Source organism: Doryrhamphus excisus, chromosome 10 (genome assembly GCF_030265055.1).
Source record: "Doryrhamphus excisus isolate RoL2022-K1 chromosome 10, RoL_Dexc_1.0, whole genome shotgun sequence".
Classification (NCBI taxonomy): Eukaryota; Metazoa; Chordata; class Actinopteri; order Syngnathiformes; family Syngnathidae; genus Doryrhamphus; species Doryrhamphus excisus.
This window is the reverse complement of record NC_080475.1, coordinates 13,698,383-13,714,856: the sequence shown is the minus strand read 5'-3', so window position 1 is coordinate 13,714,856 and position 16,474 is coordinate 13,698,383. Positions and strand designations below refer to the sequence as shown.

Here is a 16,474-nt window from a genome sequence, read left to right as displayed (position 1 = left end):
AGTGCGATAACAGGTTGCTAGGCAGTTTTTAGTCAATTAGTAATTTACATGACTGCAGGAATCTGGATGGAGTTTGCATGAGTTTTCTCCGGGTACTCCGGTTTCCTCCCACATTCCAAAAACATGCTAGATTAATTCGCGACTCCAAATTGTCCATAGGTATGAATGTGAGTGTGAATGGTTGTTTGTCTATATGTGCCCTGTGATTGGCTGGCAACTAAGAACAATAGAACCTCACGACTGTTCGAATTTACTGTTCTGTTTTGCTTTTGCTCCGATTTACGGGACACTACATGGGGCGCAGAGCTGCACGGTGGACAAGTGGTTAGCGTGCAGGCCTCACAGCAAGGAGACCCGGGTTCAATTCCACCCTCGGCTATCTCTGTGTGGAGTTTGCATGTTCTCCCCGTGCATGCGTGGGTTTTCTCCGGGTACTCCGGTTTCCTCCCACATTCCAAAAACATGCTAGGTTAATTGGCGACTCCAAATTGTCCATAGGTATGAATGTGAGTGTGAATGGTTGTTTGTCTATATGTGCCCTGTGATTAGCTGGCTCGCGACCAGTCCAGGGTGTACCCCGCCTCTCGCCCCTGAAGACAGCTGGGATAGACTCCAGCACCCCCGCGACCTTCATGAGGATAAGCGGTAGAAAATGAATGAATGAATGAATGAATGAACATACTAAAACAACTCAACATACTCCCATTATTCTCTAAATATCTGGCAACACAAGTAAGTACCAAGATAATTAATTGACATTGGGGACAACTGGAGGTGTCGCACGGTAGACGAGTGGTTAGCATGTTAGCTACATAGTCAGGAGATCATGAAGACCCGGGTTCGAATCTCCGTTCGGACATCTCCATAAGTATAAATGTGAGTTGTCCGATTGGCTGGCGACCAGTCCAATCGCCCAAATTCAGCTGGGATAGGCTCCAGCATACCCCCCACATGATGGATGGACCCCAAACATGCTTGACTGTAGTGTTGGTAAGACACAATTATCTCTATGATATATGTTATTGTTCTTTTTTAAGATGTGTAGTGAAGCCTGCTCCAACACTATCCTCATGTCCATAAGGAAGGAAGGTTTTCCTTCTTGTAAAAAAGATACACAACTTCAAAAGCAATCGTTCTTCTCATAAAAAGGAATTCATTACCGGTAACTGTAATTTTCCCTATAGTGAAATCCCTGCCCTTATAGAATTATGTTTTTTCGCATATTTCACATTACATGTGACCACGATTCTGCCACCTCATGACTAAACTAAGCTATTCCAACAATGGACTGTGTGAAAGAAAACAAAGTCAAGATAGAGGAGAAAGAGCCTGTGTTAGTTGTCCCGTGTTGGCTTGCACACATGTAACCAGATGCTGTAAAGCCATGGCCATGACCTCACCGAGTTTTTCCACACGCACACACACACACACATAGGGCACAGTGCGAGGTTAGCATACAGTCATCGTCGCCTGGCACAGACCGAGCTGACTTCCATTGAGCCAGACGTGCATTGTAATCCTACACAGGCGTGTGCTTCTCGGAGCAGAACACACAAAAAAGAAACAGCTGGCTAACTGGTTTGCGAGGGGCGGGGACAAACATTTTTATCTCAGACATTGCGGTGGAAACCCGAGTCAGCAAGATTGTCTTGAGCTGATGTTTAAAAGAAAATAAATAAACACAGTTATTGAAATAACATTTCATTATGTAACAGGTATCCATGTATCGGTTTTCCAACACCTGCTCTTGTGTTTTAATAAACAATCGAACATCTTAGATCACTGCTGGAAAAAAAAAAACACACCACATACGTGTAGAGACCGTATGCAATGTATGAGTTATGAAAAAGAAAAAATAAACATAGTAAAAAAAATTACAAGGTGTTATCCTGAGGGGGTTTACTGTGTGCATTGGTGGCATTTTTCCCACATCAATGTTTCAGCTGCAAGTCAGCTTTAAGTGAAACATTACCGACAAAAGTGATCATTAAGTTACTTCATTTTTATTTAATTTTTTTTGTCTTTACAATCATGAACCTTACCTGCCACTGGGATGAAATACTGTCTCTCTTTACGTCTTTACGATGTCCCTAAGCGTGCCGATTCCATCTGTGTGGAGAAACAAATTGCAAATCACATGCAAAGACTACAACAGGGAAACATGTCGAAATGTCATGAGGGTGTCATGTGAATCCCACCCCTCTTGTCGCCTGTGATAAAATATATGACCATTGTTTCAAAAGAAGTTGCTCCAAAACTTGCACACAGACACAGAAAAGCAAATAAAGGTTTCAGATGTTCTGTTTTGGCGGATGCAATGTTTGCTTTCAAATCTAATATCCTCCCGAGACCAGTCAGATATAGTTTTTTTTTAGGTATTGTGTTTTTTAAGAAATATTAAGTTAATTTAATCAATAAAATTAAGTTATTTTAAGACACCTAAAACACATTATGTCAATGTTTTCTATGGTGGGAATAAGGTATGAGTAGTTTTGATAGAAAATAATGTCTTAAAACACATTATGTCAATGTTTTCTATGGTGGGAATGAGGTGTGAGTAGTTTTGATAGAAAATAATGAAAAACATGTCTTCTTCCTCTAATCAAAACAGACTATGAATGAAAGTATTAGCACAATTAAAAATACTTGCTGTCCACCTTGCATAAAAAAATACATTTTCATATTTTCTGACTAAAAGCATGCATACATTGGTTTCACACAGTAATATTTCTTGCCACAAAATAAATAAACATGTATTTTTGTATATTAAAGTGCAAAATGTTAATTCGGAAAATATCAATAAATTTGGACGGTTTTGTGTGATATTTGACACTTCATTTTCTCTTTGTAACAACAAAACTAACTATAGGGAAGTCTTAACTTATTTGTTTTTGTTTGCATGCTACTTGTAAGTGACTTTAAATAAAAAAAAAACATATCAGCACAAAATAGCACTGAATTAAGATTATAATAAAACCTAAACTTCAACAAGTCTTTGAACGCCTCTTCTCTCAGTGACACGACTGGTTGAAGTTTGAAACACCTGTGCGCGCCTCCTTGGTAAAAACGTTTAAAACTACGACAAGTAACAAAAGAAGAAGATAGTGACACAACTTCATCATTCTCGTACCTTGAAAATACAAAGCTCGGCCATCTCGACGCAAAACGTTTGAGGTATATATATCCGACTGAAGTGCTGCTAACGCCAGGCTAGCGTCCAAGCTAACGTCCGTACATCCGACAAGAAGAGAGACTGCTGAGAACCTGAACTGGAGGTGGCGGTGCTACAGGAGGGGGAAGAAAAGAGAGTTGTCGCTGCTCAAAGAAGTTGCAGAAAGAAAGTCCGACCCACTTCCAGGCCTACTCCCTCCCTGCCTCCCCTCCCTCACCTCCTCCTCCTCCTCCCCCACATCATCGCTCTTGCTGACAGAAATAGCTAGCAAGGCGGTCCTCACCAAAAATAGACCGCGCCATTGTTTACTTCCGTGACACATTCCTATTGGATGCAGGAAGCGCCAATCAGCGTCCAGCAGTTATTATTGGTAATATTTAATGATGACATGGAGAACGTCTCTTAACTACACAAGGTGAGTTTTCTCTTCTCAGATATTACAGAGAAGAATGGAGTCTGCTCTGTGGCTCCACCTACTGTCAGTCAAAATGTACTGCTTATTCACTTGATTCAGTTCATTTTCTATATTTTGACTCCATTCATTCATTTTTCCATAGGAAATCATGGAAATTGAATTAATCTGCTGCAGGGTAAGACACCTTCCTGACCTGTAACACAGTTACTAATTCTCCAAATAGTGTTTTCAGGAACATTTTATGTGTCATATTATAAAAGAGCAAGTTATTATTAACTCAGTCATTTGTCCCTAATGACAAAAATATATTTTTTACTGACTTAAAATATACACTGTACTTTATATATACTACTGCACTGTTTGGTGTTCTTGACGTAACACTTTCTGCTCTGTAAACGTGCTTTTTTCCCCTGAATCACCACTGCACAACATATCCACTTCTTTGCTGTTTAGACAATGACATTTATTGTAAGTTTCGCCCCCACACTTCTCACTTTGAAAACTCTTTCTCGTTTCCACAGAACTCAAGCATTTGCGTGCTTTTCATCCTGTTTTCCGACCCAAGCGCATAAAGCCAGGTCAGGCGAGTGATGTATCCGAGCAATAATGAAACCAGCAACCTCCTTTTGTCAACCTCCCATTGCTCGTTGGGCTTCAGGTGTCTCCGCGCAAACACGATGGGGAACCCAAGTGTTTTTTTTACCAAGGTGGGTGGCTCAATAAATAATGCACACATGTGTACACGGTTAGTCCATTCAATTACAAAATCTGCAATGCAGTCTGAATCACATCCGGTTTCAAGCTGAAAATAACAAAACCACATGGTGACAGAAAAGCAGCGCAGCAAGCAACCACCCACAGGAAGAGAGGCACGCATAGACGCGCATTCACACTGCAAGTGAGTTGATATTTTCCGCAAACAACGTTGATCATTCTGATTTCCTTTGTATGATTCCTGTTAAACACAGAAAATGAAGAGTGTGTCAGGAAACGGGCTAAGATCGGTTTCTTTCTTCTCCTTAACGTAGCTTGTTACTACAGTCTTCCAGGGTACAAGCTGACTTTATCCTTAGAATAAAATTAGATGTGATCTTTGTTACTAAGAAAGTGCTAAGGAAAAAGAGACAAGGTCGGTCAAAGGGTTTATATGTGGAGAAGTAGGATGTCCAAGAAAAGAGGGTGTCGAGAGCACAATAATAATGTTTGGCCTTGGTCTGTCAGCGGGGTTCTTCCCCTTAAGAAGCCAGTAGGAATGCAAGGAATGCTGCATGAGAAGAAAAGTTGAAGAAGGAGCAAAAGGGAGGCAAGAGACAGAGCAGGATGATATGAAGGGAACTAAATGTGGAAACAAGAGGAGAAGAGAAAAATATGATTTGATGGAGAAGATAAGTGAGAAAAATAATATGGCAGGGAGATATTTGTGTAAGAATCAGAATGTGGTCAGAAAAACCATCAGCAGTTTTCTACTTAGTTCTGCAACACACCTGCAACATCTGACAGGACCCCCCCACCCCCTCCCCAATCCCATTACCCACCAACATATAGGGCCCTATGATTAGCGTTTTAATGCAATCACAGACGGATTTGGGACTTGGACAATAAAAACAGAATCTACTGTTAAACGCAGAATCTCGCAGAAATTGACCATGTGAATTAAAATGTTGTAATCGTAAGAATAACGAACATTCAAGAAACAAAACAAAAAATTTGAAAATTGAAAACACAAAGTTAGCATGAGTTCGTGAACAACAATGGTCAGTGAAAGCTAGCTGGGTTCACGTAGGTTAGCTGGGAGGAAGCTAATGTGCGAGTTGTGCTTGACGGCTTTGCGAAAGTAAACGAGCGTTTTAGGTTAGCCGCTGACTTCAACTCGGATAGCTTGGAAATAGTCAAAAACATTTCCAATTTTTCGAATTTGTGCCCACACTCCAAAAGGTTTTGGAAGACATGCTCCCATACATGGAATACCGACATCCTCAAGGTTTTATAACCATTAGACCAATGGTCAATGTGCATTATAACAGGAGAAAACAAGTTAATTTCAGCTAGCTTACAATGCTATGATTGGGAGACACCTATTTCGACAATCTAACAACAGGGTTTGATAAACACGCTGTGATCGTGCATAACATGTAATAGTTGTATCTTGTCGTATTTCCATAATTTAAAACACTACCGAAACGTCTTTCCTAGTGCTAACTAACACGAAGACTCGCTAATCGCTAGCTTCAGCATCATTCACAGACGAAGAGTGGATACCTAGCTCTCGATTTCGCTACAAAGACTCAACAAGATGCTGGTTTGCGGTCAGCATTTTTTTTACCTGAAGACTGGAGCACCGTCTTGTGCTGGAAGACACAGACATCCTAAGTAAAGTTGTTGTTAGCGTGAGTTTGTGAACAACAATGGCCAGTGAAAGCTAGCTGGGTTAGCGTAGGTTAGCTGGGAGGAAGCTAATGTGCGAGTTGGGCTTGACGGCTTGCGAAAGTAAACAAGCGTTTTCGGTTAGCCGCTGACTTCAGCTCGGATAGCTTGGCAATAGTCAAAAACATTTCAAATTTTTCGAATGTTTGCCCACATGCTAAACCTCCAGTCTTCAAAATAAGCACATACTGTCTAATTTTGGTAATAAAATAAGGGTGTTAAGCTAGCTTATGTTCATAAAGGTATTACATTTGCATCTACAAGTAGATCTTCTTTAACCACAAACATGTTTACGATCTTTTGTTGAGTATTTTGAATATTTCAGTCACATGGTACTCAATTGACAATGTAAGTTGTATACGTTCACGGCTTTACAAAAAATAAAAATAAGCCGGCGTTGCTACACATCTTAAAATAAAGCTACAGTCAGCTACAGGGGAACTGTTTTTCTAACCTAGCATAATGTTGTTGTTGAGAGTAATGTTAGCTAGCTATGCTAGTGTTGCTGACATTTGTGTCCTCCCATCCCACTATTCAATGTTACTTTGCTGTATGTAATATTGTATATGGCATGTATTATGTTGGTCAAGTGCAGAGTTACAATGCAGAACATGGAAACACATAATACCATTATTCTAAGACTGTTGAAAATTGTTGAAAAATTGCTGTAAATTTGGGAAATTGAGAGAAGAACATGCACGTTACACAAATGAGGAAATGCTACAAACCCTAATGAGTTACACCCTGTCATGGAACAGACGGCTGATAGTACAGTGAGCTTAAGCCATGGCTACAGCAAACACAAAGTGCATAAGGACGAAAGATCCACAACACCCTCAGGATGTTTGGAATTGCGGCGTGCTGTTCACAAACCATAGCAACCACAGGATTATCCCAGGGATATCAGCTGCACACACTCACACTTACACACAAAACACAACTCAGAAAATGCAAATGAGAATCAGAACAAAACTTAACACCCACCAATCTGAACAACAAGTGTGTGTATGCGTGGTTAGGAAAAACCCAAGCAGTCCAAATATAGCTTGACACTCATTAGCCGTCTCTCTCACCGCCAGTTCATTGCCCTCTTTGCGTCACTGTAAACAATCAGCTGGAAAAAAAATGTTCCCACCCGACAACGATCATCCACTTAAGCATTGACTATAAATGACTCAAAAGGACTAAGTCTCCTTCATGAGAATTTTGCTGGACTTATTGCAAACAGTAACAATGTTGGAGTGCTTGAGGTATTTTGGCGTGACATTCAGTTAAAGCTTAAAGGTAACCTATTGGATTGAATTGTGGACTCCAATAGAGCAGCTACACACAATAACCATCACACAAAGCTTTATAGTTCTTCCAGAATCTGCACCTATTCAGCTCTATTTCTTTGGATTTCGTGGTTCCTGTGAAAACGGTCTGTTTTAATGTATTCCAGAGCTCGGGAGAGGGCAGTCCATCCTCTCTGTGACATCACAAAGAGGCAGTTTTACCACGCCTTTTAAAACTGAGCGTTTTGAGGCCATCCCAAACTTCTTCCAGAGCTCACTTCCAAATACGCAAACCTCATTATCTGAAACTTTGGCATCGTTTAACACGAGAATACAATATTCTAACTACATTTATAGGTCAGAAAAGTGGAAAAAGCATAAGAAATACAACAACATTAAGGAGTGGGACAGGAGGACACAGACGTTAGCAACATTAGCATAGCTTTGTAAGCTACAGCACTAACGTAACATTCATTTTTTAACAGAAACATCATGCTAGGTGAGCTTCTTGGCAAATAAACAAAATGATCACTCTCACACAGCTGACTGACCGACTGTGCTTTATTTTAAGATGTTTAGAGAAGCCTCATTTTCGTTGTTGTTTTTTTGCTAAGCTGCAGCTGAAGTAGTAGGCTAACATGTATCAGTTCATGAGTATTCATTATTCATTAGAATATTTTTGCATTATAGGGGGCATTTTTAATTAAGTAACATTTTTAACTACGATACAAGTGTAAAAAGAAGTCAATTGCTGTTAATGTCAAGCATCCAAAATACAAAAACATTAGCTTTTCTTTGATAGCATTTTTGTTTGAATGATTACCGCCATACACCACAAACAAATCTTTCTCGATAGAAACATACAGATAACTCAACATTGGCTAGCGTGTTAACGAGCTGAGATAATCTGATGTGTTTTTTTTCAGTAATAATGCCAGTGTTTTTGCTATACAGAAGTGCATAAACATAGTTTAACAAAATTGCCCACATTCCTTTTTTGGGTAACATTAGCCACGTTTACATGAGGAGTTTTTCTCTTTCCGAATGACCTTTCCGAAAGCAATGGTATACATGGAAAAGAATATTCCAATCCCGTGTCTATATGCGGCGCTATAATCAACCAGAATAGTCAATGGGGCATACGCAGTAAAACGTAAACATCAACATCACGTGATACCGACTTCCTCTAGTTTTTCTTTCACTTGTTGGAATAACTCCGTATTGGCAGTTTTTCGTTTGTCCAGTCTTGAAATTTAGTTTGAATCAAAAACAAACTTTCCGCAGCAGTCCAGTGCCGATTGCTTGCCTCCATTTTTTTAAATCGAAGAACGTCTCGAGCTGCGTGTTACGTCATATCTCAGCATTCGCTGAAAGAACGCACCCGGGAACAGGAAAAAGATAAAGTTCAATCTTGCTAATATTTTATAATTAAGCTCAGCACATGTTTTATATAGATATATATTTTCTTTTTTAATAAAAACTGGACTTGTGAATGGCGTATAGAAGGGTTTAGATTCTGTTCCACAGATGGCGGTAATGCACACGAAAGCTACTTACCAACCGCCGATAAATAACAGAAGAAGAAAAACACCACGAAGAAGAACGCAGTCTGACAACTTTCCGATTGAGCGGGTACAAGATACCTCAATCGGATTGGGGAAAGGAATATTCCACCCCTGTGAATCCGATTATATATTCATTCGGATTGGCACTTAGTAATTGCGGCATTACTTCTTACCCGTTAGAGTAAGAGACAAATGCATTAATATTTTATCATGTGTAGCGTTATATACACTTTTTTTCACACTGCACCCAAGTGGATGATAGTATTTTTCCATCATGAGTGGGATGTTACGGAGTGTGCACACACTGTCTGCCTGCCTAAGATAAGATACGTTTTGCTTTGTTGCTTTGCTTTGTTGTCTCAGCAAGGAAATTTATCTTGGCTGCTGAAGAGATTTGATGCACCAAGCAGCAGCGGGAGCAGCACATTAGAAGTACGGCCACAATCTCAGTCGGTGGCATAAAAGGGACACCGTCGCGTCTATCTGTCCCTGTCAGCATGATTGATGAAAGCACCAGTTTCTCAGTGTGTGTTTTCTCAGTGAAAGGTTACACCTCGTTTCTCCTCCGTGCCCTCTGCGGCCACGTTAAGAGGCACATCCAGAGTGAGTAAGAGGGAGACAGATGGGTTTTCCTTGCAGGATATCCTGTTCTAAGTAGAGCTGCTGGGCCCACTCTAACCTCCTCACCCCTCTTGATCCGTGACCTGCTCATAGTTTACTCTTACATCTTTAATGTTTCCTAATCAACCTAAATATGTTTCATTTTTGAGCAATGGCCTTTTGTTGCTTGTGCTGCTCTGCTTTTCTGTTTGTTATGCTCGCTTCCTGTTTATCTTTAAACACACAAAACTTAGTAAGCATTCTTTTTCTAAAATGAAAAGCATGCTTTGAATATGAACGATTCAATTTACGGTTCTTTTAAGAGGCATCTGCATAAAAGTTTGCATGGTTTAAAAGAGAGCGCTAACCAGAATTCTCCATTAATTTTCAACTTGCGTATATATATCAATCTGCAGGGAATTAAACATGTTACCAAACACCCATTAACCTGAAATGAACTACAAAAGTGCACGGGCTAACGTTAGCTGGATATTTGAGTTGACTCAACGTATTAGCATGAGCACAAAATGTTTTGGAAGACATGCATACATGGAATACTGACATCCTCAAGGTTTTATGACCATTAGACCAATGGTCAATGTATATTATAACAGGAGAAAACAAGTTAATTTCAGCTAGCTTACAATGCTGTGATTGGGATACACCTATTTCGACAATCTAACAACGTTGCATGGTTTGATAAACAGAATTCTCCATTAATTTCTGATTATTATTTTCAACTAGCATATAAATATCAATCTGCAGGTAATTAAACATGTTACCGAGCTCCCATTAACCTGAAATGAACTACAAAAGTGCACGGGCTAACATTAGCCGGATACTTGAGTTGACTCGACGTATTAGCATGAGCACAAAATGTTTTGGAAGACATGCATACGTGGAATACCGACATCCTCAAGGTTTTATGACCATTAGACCAATGGTCAATGTGCATTATAACAAAACAAGTTAATTTCAGCTAGCTTACAATGCTGTGATTGGGATACACCTATTTCGACAATCTAACAACATGGTTTGATAAACACTCTGTGATCGTGTATAACATGTAATAGTTGTATCTTGTCGTATTTCCATGATTTAAACACTACCAAAACTTATTTGCTAGGGCTAACTAACACGAAGACTCGCTAATTGCTAGCTTCAGCATAATTCACAGACGGAAGAGTGGATACGTAGCTCTCGATTTCGCTACAAAGACTCAACAAGATGCTAGTTTGCTGTCAGCATTTTTTTGACTGTAGACTGTAGCACACGTCTTGTGCTGGAAGACACAGACATCCCAAGTAAAGCGGACATTTTAAGTATTGTAATCGTTGTTGTTGTTGTTAACAGAGCTTGCATAAGTATGTGTATTAAGCATTATTTTTCTATGCCGCTTATCCTCACTATGCTGGAGCCTATCCCAGCTGAGGCCCACAATTCATCGTCTGATCTGGAGCTCATTTGTTCACCCCGAAAAACCTGTACAACACCGTTGTCTTACATCCTCCTGAAAGTGGCTTGCCTATGCCTTTTAATCATCACTTGGCATCTTATCCATCAATGGTTTACAACCATCATGTGACCACAGTATTGATCCAAGCCTGCTGGTCTATCCCTATCCCGATCCCTATCCCTATCCTCCCCCAGTCCCAGCCTCCTTCCTCCCTCTGTGTTGGCTCTGTACCCAGTGATAAGAGCACAGCAATGGTAGCACTTCCTCTTGTCGCAGGAAGCAGGAAGTGTAGATTTCGAACCTATCTGGGCAAACTCCGTGCCGGGTCCACTGGGATTGTTATCGCATCACACAGCGGGATGCAGATGGCCGTGCGTGTGTTCTGGGGGGGGGTGTCACCTGTCTGCATACAAAACATTCCACTATATTGCTAAGTTAGCTCAGAGCTACCGGATAGGAAGCCACCTGGGAACCGACGAACCCCCATGTCACTTTGACCTCAGGGTTGGCCGGCAGGGTCAGAGGACAATTGGCTAATTATTGTCCTCATCACGGCTAACGTTTGGTTAGCTCCTGCTATAACTGTGCGGCGCTGTTGAGCTTGTAAAAACACAAACAAGCATTCATCACTTAATGAATTCCAGTGACACCCCAGGGTTGGGAGGATTGGACGTGAGCGAGGGGAGATGACGACAAACGAGAAGGGCGTCTGGGGTTTTCAAGTTCGGGCTGCCAAACGTGTGACACTGTTGATTCTTTTCCGTGAGGGAAATTTATCTGTGCGCGATCTCGAGCGACATTACACAAGAACAGAAAATAACATTCCATATACTGTATTATCGTGCTCAAAGGACGGAAAAGTGGAAGTTGTTTGAAATTACAAGCCTGAAATTATTTGTGTTGTAGATGTAGAATGCAATCATATGCAATAAATAGACATTTTTAAAATGTATATGGAGATGTATATGTACAAGGAGACAAAACACTGACTGAGGTTAGCAATAGACATAATAATCAATTAGCTAATTATATTAACCAGATTGTTGCAGAGCGGTGGTCGAGTGGTTAGCGTGCAGACCTCAGAGCTAGGAGACCCGAGTTCAATCCCATGCATGTTCTCCCCGTGCATGCGTGGGTTTTCTCCGGGTACTCCGGTTTCCTCCCACATTCCAAAAACATGCTAGGTTAATTGGCGACTCCAAATTGTCCATAGGTATGAATGTGAGTGTGAATGGTTGTTTGTCTATATGTGCCCTGTGATTGGCTGGCTGGCGACCAGTCCAGGGTGTACCCCGACTCTCGCCTGAAGACAGCTGGGATAGGCTCCAGTATTATGATGATAATGAAAAATAACCAGATTGTTGCAGAGGTTTTCTATGCGTGAAAACGAAACGAGAACTGTGCCTATGGTTTTCTATGTTCCTCAGAGTGGAACCTGACAGCTGAAAACTCTAACCTAGCTTTTTTGTATCCTGCCCCTAGACCATGATGTTGAACAATCTTTGCTCTCAGGTTATTTGACAGTTGTTTTGAGGCTACCATGTTGCTACTCTTAAGAGAAAGAGGAAAACAACTTACAATTGGCCACCTTAAATACCCTTTCTCATGATTGGCTTCACTTGTGTCAGTGAGCTTAACAAACAAATATTGTCCTAAAGGTATTCAAATCAATAAAACAACAAGGGTGCTTACTTTTGTTGAAATCAAATCCTATAAACTCAATTTCACATCTCATCTAGCACTGTGTTCATCTGTTATATGATATATTTAACTGAAATTGCAGGGGTGCCCAAACTTTTTCATGCCACTGTAACCTTAGGGAAATTTTTTATTTTATTTTATTTTATTTTATTTTATTTTATTTTATTTTATTTTATTTTATTTTATTTTATTTTATTTTATTTTATTTTATTTTATTTTATTATTATTGTTATTTTTTCATATTCAGTCTAGTTATTCCAGACTCCATTCACTGTACAATATCTGATCAAGCGCCAAGTGCAATATATTAATTTCTAAGTGCAGTATTTTTCATAATGCCTCATATTTAATTCACTAGCACGATCTCATAGTGTATATACTGGTCATATATTTCATTTCATATTTTAGATTATCTTGCAAACTGTATTTGTATATAACCCTGGGTAAAATTGTTAAATGTATTTTTATATTGTGTATTTTGTACTGCTTAACTGAGTCTGTTCTCTTGCTGCTGACGAATACAGGCATAACTTATTTTATCTTATCTTAAAAAATCATGATGGTTTCTATCATTTGCATTCGAGACCGAGAGGATTCCTCTGAAATGACAAAAGAAGTAAATACAACAAATGAATGCATTCTTCCTGCTAACAACCGGGAATTGCTATCACCATCATTATGTATTGCATTGAAATTTGGTGCAGTTGAGAAACCAGCGGCTATTTAAGTCACCTTTATATAGTAATAATAATAGCATCCTAGTTGACCATGTGCTAGAAACGGTACCCTGCAGTACCTGTCAGTTCAAAAGTACTACTTGTGAGTAACTGAAAAAGAATGAAATTCTTGCCCGATGCAGTCCGAATATGCTGAGTTGCACCTGATGAAGAAGAAATGCAGTGACAATGGGTTCACAGAGAGCTGGGGAGGGGAGATGTTTGGGCTCAGGGTGGGGAAGGTTTCAGCTGGGATTGTCCCAGATGGACACAATCCGCTCCCTCCCTTTATAAACAGCCCTGTGGCTTCTCCTCTCTCCTCTTTTTAATACTAGGTGTAAGTGACACCATATACACAAATGTATTATTTTACCCTAGTGTGCTTTTAAACCTTTTCAAGGACCCCCGCATTCCCGTGCATGGTCTAATTTCTGCCATTCCCAAAGTAAACACCCCACTAAATAATCCAGCTGACTCAACTTCCACTGTGGGTGGTTCTGGTTCCAATTTTCTCACCACCTCAGATGCTTTAATAGCACATAAAAAAAAGTTTGTCTGTAAACAAAACCAAAAAAAAAAAAAAAAAGCAGACATGCAATGCTTTCTGTGTTACTCCGTTTCCTTTTTTCTCTTCTTCGGGAAGAGCGTGGGAGCGCCCTCGGAACACTGTGGAGAGACCACGGGGCTAATAACAACAAGAGGAAGCCGGTAACTTGAGCAACTTTTGATCGGTGTAAAACAGGAATGGCGCCGTGCACTTTAACATCACAAACCATCTAATCCAACATTTAACAGTGACCGACCTGTTGTATACAATCCCAAACCAACTCAACATAAACAAGTGTTTTCCTTACCAGAGTTTGGTGTAAACATTCATCAACATGAAGTTTCCATCAGTCCATGTTCTGGTACAGTTCAGTGCCGGAAAGATCCACAACAGAAGGACAACTATCACATATAAACATATATATTTATATATGCACACATATGCACAGCATCAGTTCTCCACATCCAAATGTTGGGAAAGTCAGGGGCCGCAACAAAAGGGAGGGAGAAAAGGAGGGAGGGCAAAAGAGAGGGAGAGATTAACCCCTCAGAGTGGACTCTCTCTCACACACACACATATGTTGTATTGGATCACTGACTTCTTGCATTTTCTGGCAAGTGGCAAAAAAGGAGGGAGGGAGGGGTGGACTGAGTGTGTTTAGGTAGGAGAGACCAATAGAAGAACAAAAAACACAATAGCAGGAAAGACTGTATCAGAAGGAGGCACAGAAACTATGAACAAAGTGAGGATAAAATAAAAAGCATGGTTTGAATATGAACGATTCATATTCCAATGAACGGTTCTTCTTAAAAGTTTGCATGGTTTAAAAGAGAGCGCTAACCAGAATTCTCCATTAATTTCTGACTTCAACTAGCGTATAAATATCAATCTGCAGGTAATTAAACATGTTAACGAGCATCCATTAACCTGAAAAAAACGACAAAAGTGCATGGGCTAACGTTAGCTGGATATTTGAGTTGACTCGACGTATTAGCATGAGCACAAAATGTTTTGGAAGACATGCATACATGGAATACTGACATCCTCAAGGTTTTATGACCATTAGACCAATGGTCAATGTGCATTATACCAAAACAAGTTAATTTCAGCTAGCTTACAATGCTGTGATTGGGATACACCTATTTCGACAATCTAACAACATGGTTTGATAAATACTCTGTGATCGTGCATAACATGTAATAGTTGTATCTTGTCGTATTTCCATGATTTAAAACACCACCGAAACTTCTTTCCTAGGGCTAACTAACACGAAGACTCGCTAATCGCTAGCTTCAGCGACATTCACAGACGAAGAGTGGATACCTAGCTCTTGATTTCGCTACAAAGACTCAACACAAGAGTGGAACACCCGTCTTGTGCTGGAAGACACAGACATCCCAAGTACAGCGGACATCGTAAGTGTTGTCGTCATTGTTGTTGTTGTTAACAGAGCTAGCATAGGTATGTGTATCAATCAAATCCGCTGACAAAATAAGTTTCGGTGGTGTTTTAAAATCATAAAAATAATGCAAGATACTGAAACTATTACATGTTATCATCATAGGTGTATCCCAATGACAGCATTGTAAGCTAGCTGAAATTAACTCATTTTCTTGTGTTAATTGTTTTCACTCCCATGCAAACACACACATTCCCCGCAAAACCAGTCAACCAGGACACCACCACACCAACCGTCTTGTGCTGGAAGATACAGACATCCCAAGTACAGCGGACATCGTAAGTGTTGTCGTTGTTGTTGTTGTTAACAGAGCTAGCATAAGTATGTGTATCAATCAAATCCGTAAAATAGGTTTTGGCGGCGTTTTAAAATCATAAAAATAATGCAAGATACTGAAACTATTACATGTTATCATCACAAAATAGGTGTATCCCAATGACAGCATTGTAAGCTAGCTGAAATTAACTCATTTTCTTGTGTTAATTGTTATCACACATCAGACACACACATTCCCCGCACAACTAGTCAGCCATGACTCCCACGTAAGTACCCCCCCACACACACATTCTCCCCTGCTGTAATCATATCTAGTGATGGGGCAGCTTCCCCTCAATGCTCGCTGACTCCCTGGCGTTCAGTGCAAGGACTCAACAATAGCCCTCCTGTATTGTGTGCGGCCTGTTCTGATTACACACACAGGGAGCTGCATTACGACCCCTTGATAATTCAATTTCCTCGCCTCTATGTCAACGTCGCTGTTTGTTAGTTTGTCTGAATGTGCACCAGGAAGAAATACCAGTGCATATTTCTATAGGATTATACTTTGAGAAGATAAACTGTAATAAAAACGGGTGCCCACGCCTAAAAAATAAGGAGGCCCAAAAAGCTGATCTATCACATTCCATATGATTGACAGTCATGCTACAATTTATTATGCCCACCCCTTTTTTCTTCCCCGTTTGCTGTGCTCCTAATCATCCATAGACAAATGACGTACAAGTACAAAAAGTCACCAAAATTTGGGGTGGAGACGCGGAATGCAGAGAGCCACATTTGTTTTGTATGATGAACATCAAATTCCTGCCATAAGAGGTTTCTAATAGTCGACCCAAAATAGTTTGCAGACCTGTCTTCTGGCATGTCTA

General features: G+C 40.2%; 1 protein-coding gene and 1 long non-coding RNA gene across 3 annotated transcripts in view; one reads left to right on the top strand and one right to left on the bottom strand.

Moving 5' to 3' along the window:
* hdac7a (histone deacetylase 7a) overlaps positions 1–14,389 on the bottom strand; it is a 42,903-nt gene extending 28,514 nt beyond the window's left edge. Inside the window, exons 1-2 of one of the 2 annotated variants that reach the window (XM_058083920.1) lie at positions 14,178–14,389; positions 2,043–2,109 (exon numbers count right to left, since the gene is read on the bottom strand). The gene's annotated coding sequence lies outside the window, so the exon portion shown is untranslated. Of the gene's footprint in view, positions 1–2,042; positions 2,110–3,130; positions 3,369–14,177 lie in introns of those variants that run through there. The other variant, XM_058083919.1, reaches the window with a different exon arrangement.
* LOC131136736 (uncharacterized) lies at positions 3,023–15,274 on the top strand. Its single transcript, XR_009131798.1, has 5 exons — positions 3,023–3,587; positions 3,730–3,762; positions 4,109–4,294; positions 4,367–4,485; positions 15,128–15,274. It is a non-coding gene; the product is annotated as an uncharacterized LOC131136736 (long non-coding RNA).
* The last annotated feature ends 1,200 nt before the right edge of the window (positions 15,275–16,474 follow it).